Source organism: Actinia tenebrosa, unplaced genomic scaffold (genome assembly GCF_029948245.1).
Source record: "Actinia tenebrosa isolate PJP-AT-01 unplaced genomic scaffold, QUT_ActTen_1.0 PGA_scaffold5__44_contigs__length_20552954, whole genome shotgun sequence".
Classification (NCBI taxonomy): domain Eukaryota; kingdom Metazoa; phylum Cnidaria; class Anthozoa; order Actiniaria; family Actiniidae; genus Actinia; species Actinia tenebrosa.
Genome location: NW_028292582.1, coordinates 8782582 through 8791129, shown reverse-complemented (window position 1 = coordinate 8791129; position 8548 = coordinate 8782582). Strand labels below are relative to the sequence as shown.

At 38.3% G+C, this 8548-nt stretch overlaps 1 pseudogene; it reads left to right on the top strand.

Moving 5' to 3' along the window:
* The first annotated feature begins 3747 nt into the window (after positions 1–3747).
* LOC148906471 (uncharacterized) lies at positions 3748–8177 on the top strand (annotated as a pseudogene).
* Positions 8178–8548: the final 371 nt, after the last annotated feature.

Sequence of the window (8548 nt, the reverse complement as noted above, 5' to 3'; positions counted from 1 at the left end):
AAAAAATGCGTTCTGTTCTTTTTCAGTATAACTTTGCAACAACAACAACATCAAAAAACAAAAAAAAAAACAAAAAAACAAAAAAAAGAGAAAAAATTCCTTGCCATGGCCCTAGTAAAATAAATGGAAAATGCAAGTTGTGCGAGCTTATGTTACAAGCAGAAGAAGCTTAGCTCGTACTATCTCTATTCTTTCTTGTGATGCACTCCTCGAAAGAGAAATCGATGCGTATAACAGCGCCTTTATACTGACTTCGGAAAACAGCACAGACAGAGAGGAACCAACAATTCTCGCGACTTCGACGCGCTAGCTTTTTTCAGTAGTAATGTTGCACTCGCTAAGTAGAGCTGTCACGAGATTGGCCAAAACGAACAAACAATAGTTTTCATTGTCGACTCGTTCTATTGTGTTGTTTATATTGTTTTTCGTTCTATTGTATTCATGTTTAATAGATCTTCTTAGAGCTGCGGCCCTTTATTCACTTGCACATGCTTTGCTCGTGACTCTTGCTCTACTCCCTGTAGAGTGATTAATGTTGTGTGTAACCTCTGGTTTATTCAACTTTGGTTAGAGTGCACGCACTAAAAACCGTGAACATTAAATAGTACTAATTAGTACTATTTCATACAGAATCCTTTGTTTTCTATTTTTTTAGTTATCACTATTTAGTGCTAAAAATTAGTATTTGTTTCACGGATTTAGTGAGAGCACTCTATTGGTTTCAATACTTCAATTACTTGGTTCAGTAGAACATTGCAGGTTCATAAACGTATAACTATAAACTATTTTCAAAAACCACTCTGACAGCGCCAAGATCCCCAACTGCCCCCAACGCGCGCATGGCTCTGTTCTTAAGTACGCCGCAACCTCTCTCTTCCAAATCCCGGTAGCCCAGTTACATACGCAAGCGAACGGAATCCACAGCTTGTGACAAGTGAGTTGAGCGCAGCTAGCAAAACAGTGAATGTCAAGATGAACAGAAAACAAATAAACCTTGTGTTTGTTGAAAGCATCAAGAGTTTATTGAGTGAATAACTTCAGTATATTTTCAGTACATACAGGGTAATGCTCTTCTTTGTCATAATTGTGCAAATACCTTAGAGTCTAAGGCCCGGTCTAAGGTATTCGCACTATTATGACAAAGAAGAGCATTGATTAGCGATTAAGAGAGGCTGTCCGTAAATATCGACTATTGTCGGAAAAAATTTTAAAAATGAAAATTTTCTTTTCCTTACCAGAAGATTACATTAGTTGAACTGATTCTCAGAAAAAAATAAAAAACTTGAAAAAAAACAATTTTCTCGCCGAAAAATGACATTTTCGGTTTTCTCGCTTCCAGGTGGGTTTTCAAGGGTGAAAAGTACGCCTCGTTATGAACTCTCTAAAAAGTTTCATTTCAATGCAAACTAAAAACCAATACAACATTTTGATAGAATACATAATAGTTGACATTCACATTATAAAATTATTACGATTAATATAAGATTGATTATTTAGTGAATTTTTGAATCTTTGACATTTTTTCAGTACAAAAAATACATCAAAATCAGGGCATCTTTTTAGCCATTTCTACATCGCCTATAGATTCAAAACTATATCTTGGTGAAAGAGCAATGTTTCGTCTACACGAAAATGCAATAATATTTTTGGGCTACTCATTTTTTTAAACACGAGAGCTCATAACGCAAGCTGCTCTGAGGTCAAATTTAGTGAAAAACTTCTGGTACTTTGGTCACGCAACTGGCATTGAATGAAAGCAAACTGGCGACAAAACGCAATCATGTCTATTTATATACATCGTTAATGATAAAGAAAGAAATAAAGAACATCTGAACGCTGTTTTTAGCTTTAAAAACACATACCTTAACCAGGATTTATGGAAATCTCGATGACTGCGCGTACGATGCTATGTTGTTGTCGCCATTATCGGCTCTGCATTATTAAAGTACAAAGTTGACCAAAGTTTGCTTTTAATTTCCACGGCCGGTGAGTCTTCCTCGGTTCTATTATACATCCTGAACCCATCTTCAGAAATATTGGCATGATATTTGAAATATGATTAAGGGAATATTTTAAGTAAGTAACAAAGATGCGAAACGAGCTAATTATTTAAACGAGAGCGTGACGCCGTTACACACAGGAAGCCCGGTCAAATACTTTCTAACGGAGTCGGAAGAAGTACTTTGTCATTTTTCAATTTCACGATCATGTATTTTAGATATCTATTTATTGTTTGCCTTTCAATGCAATTGATTGATCTGTTAGAATATCGATAGATTTTTCGCTTTATTTATGTTTTGTTACATCGTTTTCTACGGAAGAGAAATGAAATTGACAACCTTTTTCAGCACGCGCGTGTCCACGTGCCCTTCCTTATGTTATTTACGCAGTGTTTTGAACGACGCTGAGAATAATTCGCGACGAATAATGGCAACATGTGATCATTCCAACTTTGTGGGTGGTCCTTGTGGTCCCAGCAAGTTTAATCCATCTAATACCAAATGCATATCAATTACAAATTGCAAGAAAGAAATCAGAGGTCATTTGAAGACTTTCCGAACGTTTGATTCTTCCGTCGATACCGAAATCTCTCTTCTACTAGCAAGAGCAGGTATGTTTTCATGAAGTTATATAATGACCCAAATATGCTTGACTGATCGCCGTATATATACCCCATACGTCTCTAACGTATTGGCAGTTTGTTTTAAACTATGTAAAACTTGACTATTGAAGGAGAGAAGATCAAGACGTGGAAGATTCTTCAGTGGGACTTCACTCTGGAAATATGATTGACACCAAACAAAATTTGTGTATATTGTAAATATTATTTTTTTAAAACTTTTTTTCTAAGCTGTCTCACATAGTCCAAACTTCAAAAAGGCTTCATGGCTTATATCTCCGGCTAACATCTATTAGGCGGTAAACTGGTCCAATTCTAATAACTCTCTCTTTTCCGATATTGTAGGTATTTTCGAACAAGACGATAATGCACTAAAGCGATCTATTTGTCCTCGACATAGAGATAAATTTGGCGTGAGTTGGGTTTGCAACAAGAAAATGTGTGCTGTCCCTACAGAGTGGGCTCCTCATAAAACACACCCCAGAAAAGGTGATCGCGGAATCAATCTTGTACAGTCCAAACGACTATTTGATCTCACATCAGTGCTCGTTCCGGTTGGTTCACGTAAGTTCGCATTTAACCGATTATTTTTCTCATCGATGATTTATCATTCTCATCAAAATCATCATGTCATCATGCATGATTATCGTCATCATCATCATCATCATCATCCATGTTTATCATCATCATCACCATCATCCATGTTTATCATCATCATCACCATCATCCATGTTTGTCATCATCATCACCATCACCCATGATTATCATCATCATCACCATCATCCATGTTTATCATCATCATCACCATCATCCATGTTTATCATCATCATCACCATCACCCATGATTATCATCATCATCATGCATGATTATCGTAATTATTTAATTGTTGATTCTCCTGGTTCAATTGCCCTATTTCACTATGACGTCACATTGAAACAATCTATTGTTTAAACGCAAAGGATCATGGTCGTCGGACGGGGTCAAATCAACGCAAATTAACCGATAATTGTTCTAAAATCCGTATCAATTCACGAAGAGAAGTAGAATACCCAGAAAACGCTCAGATACATATTAACACACATTATATCTGAATACCAGGCCATTTTAGATTAAACTGTTTCGCTAGGAGCAAATTTTGTCGAATTTCCTGTTGCATTTGGCAATTCTATCCCCCACATAAACAAGCAGTGACGTGAAATAGGGCAATTACTCACACATAATAATATTCATAATAATGATAATTTGTTATTATTTCATGATTTACACGATTACAATGCTCTCTTTATTATCCCCACAGCTATATGCAAGCGGTGTCGTCTGTCTTTAGGGGGCGCAGAGCTAAACATTAGTCAAAAAGAGCAAGATCAATCCATGAACAATGCATCATGCCCATCATCTGATACAGAAAAAGTAATCAATATAAGAAATTCTTTCATAGTGTTGCTTCCAAACTATTAATTTTTTGTGTGAATATTTTGTTTAAAGAATGACTCTCTAACCGACCTAAGTGGCATATGCTCTGAAATGGAAAACCTGTACATCGCGCCAGAAGATTCAAGTCAGTTCATCCCAGAAAACACCAGCAGTAGTAGTTCCAGTGAACAACTTAGCTTAACTACCTCGAAGAAAGATTCAAGTCTACTTATCCGTCGCGCAAAGTTAAATGCGTTTCTTGATGCTAGTGGAAGAGCCAACATATCAAAGACAAGTAAAGCATGGAATCATTTATCTTCCCATTCTCAGAATAAATATATCAGCCAGACCAAAGATGCAGTTGTAGCAGTTTTAGAAGTTATTCAACCAAATGATCCACGGTGTTTATGGGAAGATCTGAAACGCTCACATTCTGTAGAGAAAGCGTTAGGTGCTCATGATATTATTGAAAAGACCTACTTAACAGCATTGGCTGAAGCTTACGATAACGCAGATAGTTGGGACACCCGACGACAAGTATTATCTTTTATGGCAGACCTAGTTCCTTACTCCACTATTCAAGCGTACATTCCAGGGATTACTGATTTCAGAGTAAAGGCTGCCCGTCATCACCAATTACAACATGGGCGTGGTGCATTATTGCCTGAAACTCAAAGTCCAAAATTGCGCATCAACCCCTCTCAACTGGATCACTTCTTATCTTTCATAACAAGCTCTCGCGTCGTTCAAGATCTGCCTTTTGGCCAGCGGTATCTACAACTCTCAAATGGGCAGATTCTCCAAACACCCAGCGTATTATCGACCAGTACACTCAGTATTGTAAAGAAGTTAGCTTTATCCCATTCAGCGCTTCCACCATGAGACGAATTTTGTCATCATGCAGTGCCTCAGTTCGCAAATCTTTACAGGGTCTAGATTACATAGCTGCCGAAGGGTCTAAAGCATTTGATGATTTGCTGTCTATCTCCCAGAAGCTTTGTGATTATGGGTGCCTCGAAAAACCCGTTTTGAAACAACTTGATCTGTCATTGAGAAAAGGAAAACAATACCTCAAAGGCGATTATAAGGTATTACTTGTCTGAATTATTTTGTACGAATCGTTATCATTCATTTCACCGGCAAATACGTTTCCCATGTGCTCCACCCTCAAACTGCGCATGTTGAAATAAGATGATCATAAAAGGTGCAACTGGATGAAGTGAGTGCAGTCTTCTTATTATCGAAAATCGCTATCGCGCAATCCTGATTGCGAGCATTAAAGTAGTTTACAAAAAAAAAAACTTAAAGGAATCCAAAATGTTTCTCTAAACGACGATCTAATAACCTATCAGGTAATGGTTAAATTTTTTTTCTTACAAAGGTTTTTTTTTACTGATCAGGTGCACATAGCTGTTTTGTCTAATATTTCTGACCACTGCATCTCGTACGCTTTGAGCGATCCAAAAGATGAGCACTTCAAGACCGTTGCGTGCGTTCATGCTCACGATGAGCGTTGTGCATCATGCGAGGAGTTAAAAAACGCAATAAAGGAAGTGGAGACAAAACTACTTAGTTCCGGTTCAGCATTAACGAATGATGATCGAGACGACCTTGAGTATATGTTCAAGCAAGCTGTTGCAGCAATTAACGCCTGGAAGGCACACCAGCTGCGATCTACGCAGCAAGATAGGGCTCGTATTGACATATTGCGAAGACTGGGACCAACGTCTGTGTTTGTAACCAATGACTGGGCGATGAAATTCTTGCCGCAAAAGTATAGGGAGACGCAGGCTGATTGGTTTGCGAAGCGTGGCATATCCTGGCACATTAGTGTTGTTGTGCGGAAGGTGAAGGATGTTATACAACACCAGACGCTTGTGCATATTGTCAAAAACACAACACAAGACGCCATGACCGTCATTGCTTTGATGAAGCATACGTTATTGCAGCTTAAAAGAACATCCTGAACTTGACACAGCATATTTTCGGCAAGACAACGCCGGCTGTTATCACAGCGTGGCACTTTTATCTGCATGTCGACATCTAGCTAAAACAGGTATCAAGGTAGAGAGGGTGGATTTTAGCGACCCCCAGGGGGGCAAAGGACCCTGTGACAGGAAAGCCGCTACGATCAAATCTCATGTACGCCGTTATATTAACGAGGGAAATGACGTAACAACCGCGGAGGAACTTTTCAACGCTATGGTATCGCATGATAGAGTAAAAGGTGTCCGGGTGGCCCTCCTAGACAACGCAAAAATGCAGGTGTCAATGGCCGAATGGAAATGGAAAGGCGTGAACAGCTTAAACAACTTTTTGTATAGAGATAAAAAACAACAAACTGTCCAAGTGTGGAGAGCCTACGACATCGGCAAAGGCAAAGAGCTTTCCTGGAGTAAATTGGAAGGTACGTACCGTTTTTGTTTATCATCATGAACATCGTCATCATTATGCATCATCATTAATTTCATGGATCATCATCACCATTGTCATTATGCATCATTTTCGCCATCATCGTCATCATGCATCATCTTGATTTTTCATCATCAGTCATTATGATGATGATCACTCATCATTTCATCGCTATTTGTTATTATTACTTATTATTATTGAATTTACTATTGTGTATTATTTTTTTTATGAGAATAGTTTTTTAAATGATTCGTACATGTTATTAGGCAAAGGAAGTCCTTTCAAGTGCACTGTAGAGGAGATAGAGTTCTCAGAGGGTGATTTCGTAGACGCCGCTACCAAACCAATTAGGTATAATAATATTTATAAAACATGTAATATACATATTACTCATATATGTATATATATATATTATAGGTTTATATATTTATATATCTTTTTGGTCAGCTCCTTGGATAAAGATAACTCCAAGTCAGATCTAAAAGTAGAAGATGCAGTAACAGAGGACTGCACACCTGAAGGTGACGTTCAATTGCCGGCTGACGCATTGTATTCATGTCCAAAGGAAGGATGTGTTAAAGCTTTTCAATGGCACAGCAGTCTTGAGAACCACATGTTCTATGGAACCTGCATTATTAAAGCGGAAAAGGTAATCTTGCACAGAAAAAATGTAATCTTACATTACCGAAATAATAACCCGGTATTTAGTTTATAGAGAGATGTTTATATTGCCAAGTCTGGACTTAACAAATATTCCCTTAATAAAAACGGACTTTTAAATGAGCTTTAAACTAACAGCGTTACTTTTCATTATATATATAAGGAAACTCTCCTGGACAAGGCTAAAATATTGTATCGGGAGAAACTATCACAAGAAGGATCGTGCAGCCAACCAGTCGTCCTGGGTACCAGCGGTGCATCTTCAACTGCTCAGTCTACATTAGAGGTTCTGCAAATGGGATGGGCTTTAAAGATTTCAAAGCAGGGCGAAAGATTTAATGAAAACCAAAAAAAGTACCTCAATGCCAAATACCAGATAGGTCAGGATACTGGCAACAAAGCGGACCCCGAACAAGTGTCTCGCGACATGAGGCGAGCAAAAAGCGAAACAGGGGAACGTCGCTTCACGGTTAAAGAATTTTTGTCGGCCCAACAAATACAGTCCTATTTTTCAAGGACCTCTGCAAAGTTGAAGCATGCAGGTGCAGGCCAAGCACACGACATAGAGGCCGCTGAAGATCAAAGTTGTTACAGCTCTATCCGTGATAACATCCTGAGAGAATGCCAGCTAAGTCATCCCATTATTTATGATACATACAACGTTTGCGAGCTTTATGCAGCTAAAAACCTTAAAAAGCTCACTGTTGTAATGTTGCACAACATTTGCGTTTTCTTCAACATGGATGAGGACTCTTCTCACAAGAAACGCAAGGCACCTTATCTGGCATTCATAAATGAACTTGTTCAATCGTGTACGTGCACAAGAAGCAGCTCCTGAGAGTTTTACAGCTACTAAACGCTTAATTTGGGTATTGTTAACAGAAACAAGAAAAGAAAAGAACATGTAATCATTGATCTCTCGTATTGCGACGCTGCTCTCTTTTGAAAGATTTACGGCAAAACGGTGCCTTTCCTGTGTGTATGTCTTCCGACTCTGTTAGAAAGTATTTGACCGGGCTTCCTGTGTGTAACGGCGTCACGCTCTCGTTTAAATGATTAGCTTGTTTCGCATCTCTATTACTCACTTAAAATATTCCCTTAATCATATTTCAAATATCGTGCCAATATTTCTAAAGATGGGTTCAGGATGTATAATAGAACCGAGGAAGACTCACCGGCCGTGGAAATTAAAAGCAAACTTTGGTCAACTTTGTACTTTAATAATGCAGAGCCGATAATGGCGACAACAACATAGCATCGTACGCGCAGTCATCGAGATTTCCATAAATCCTGGTTAAGGTATGTGTTTTTAAAGCTAAAAACAGCGTTCAGATGTTCTTTATTTCTTTCTTTATCATTAACGATGTATATAAATAGACATGATTGCGTTTTGTCGCCAGTTTGCTTTCATTCAATGCCAGTTGCGTGACCAAAGTACCAGA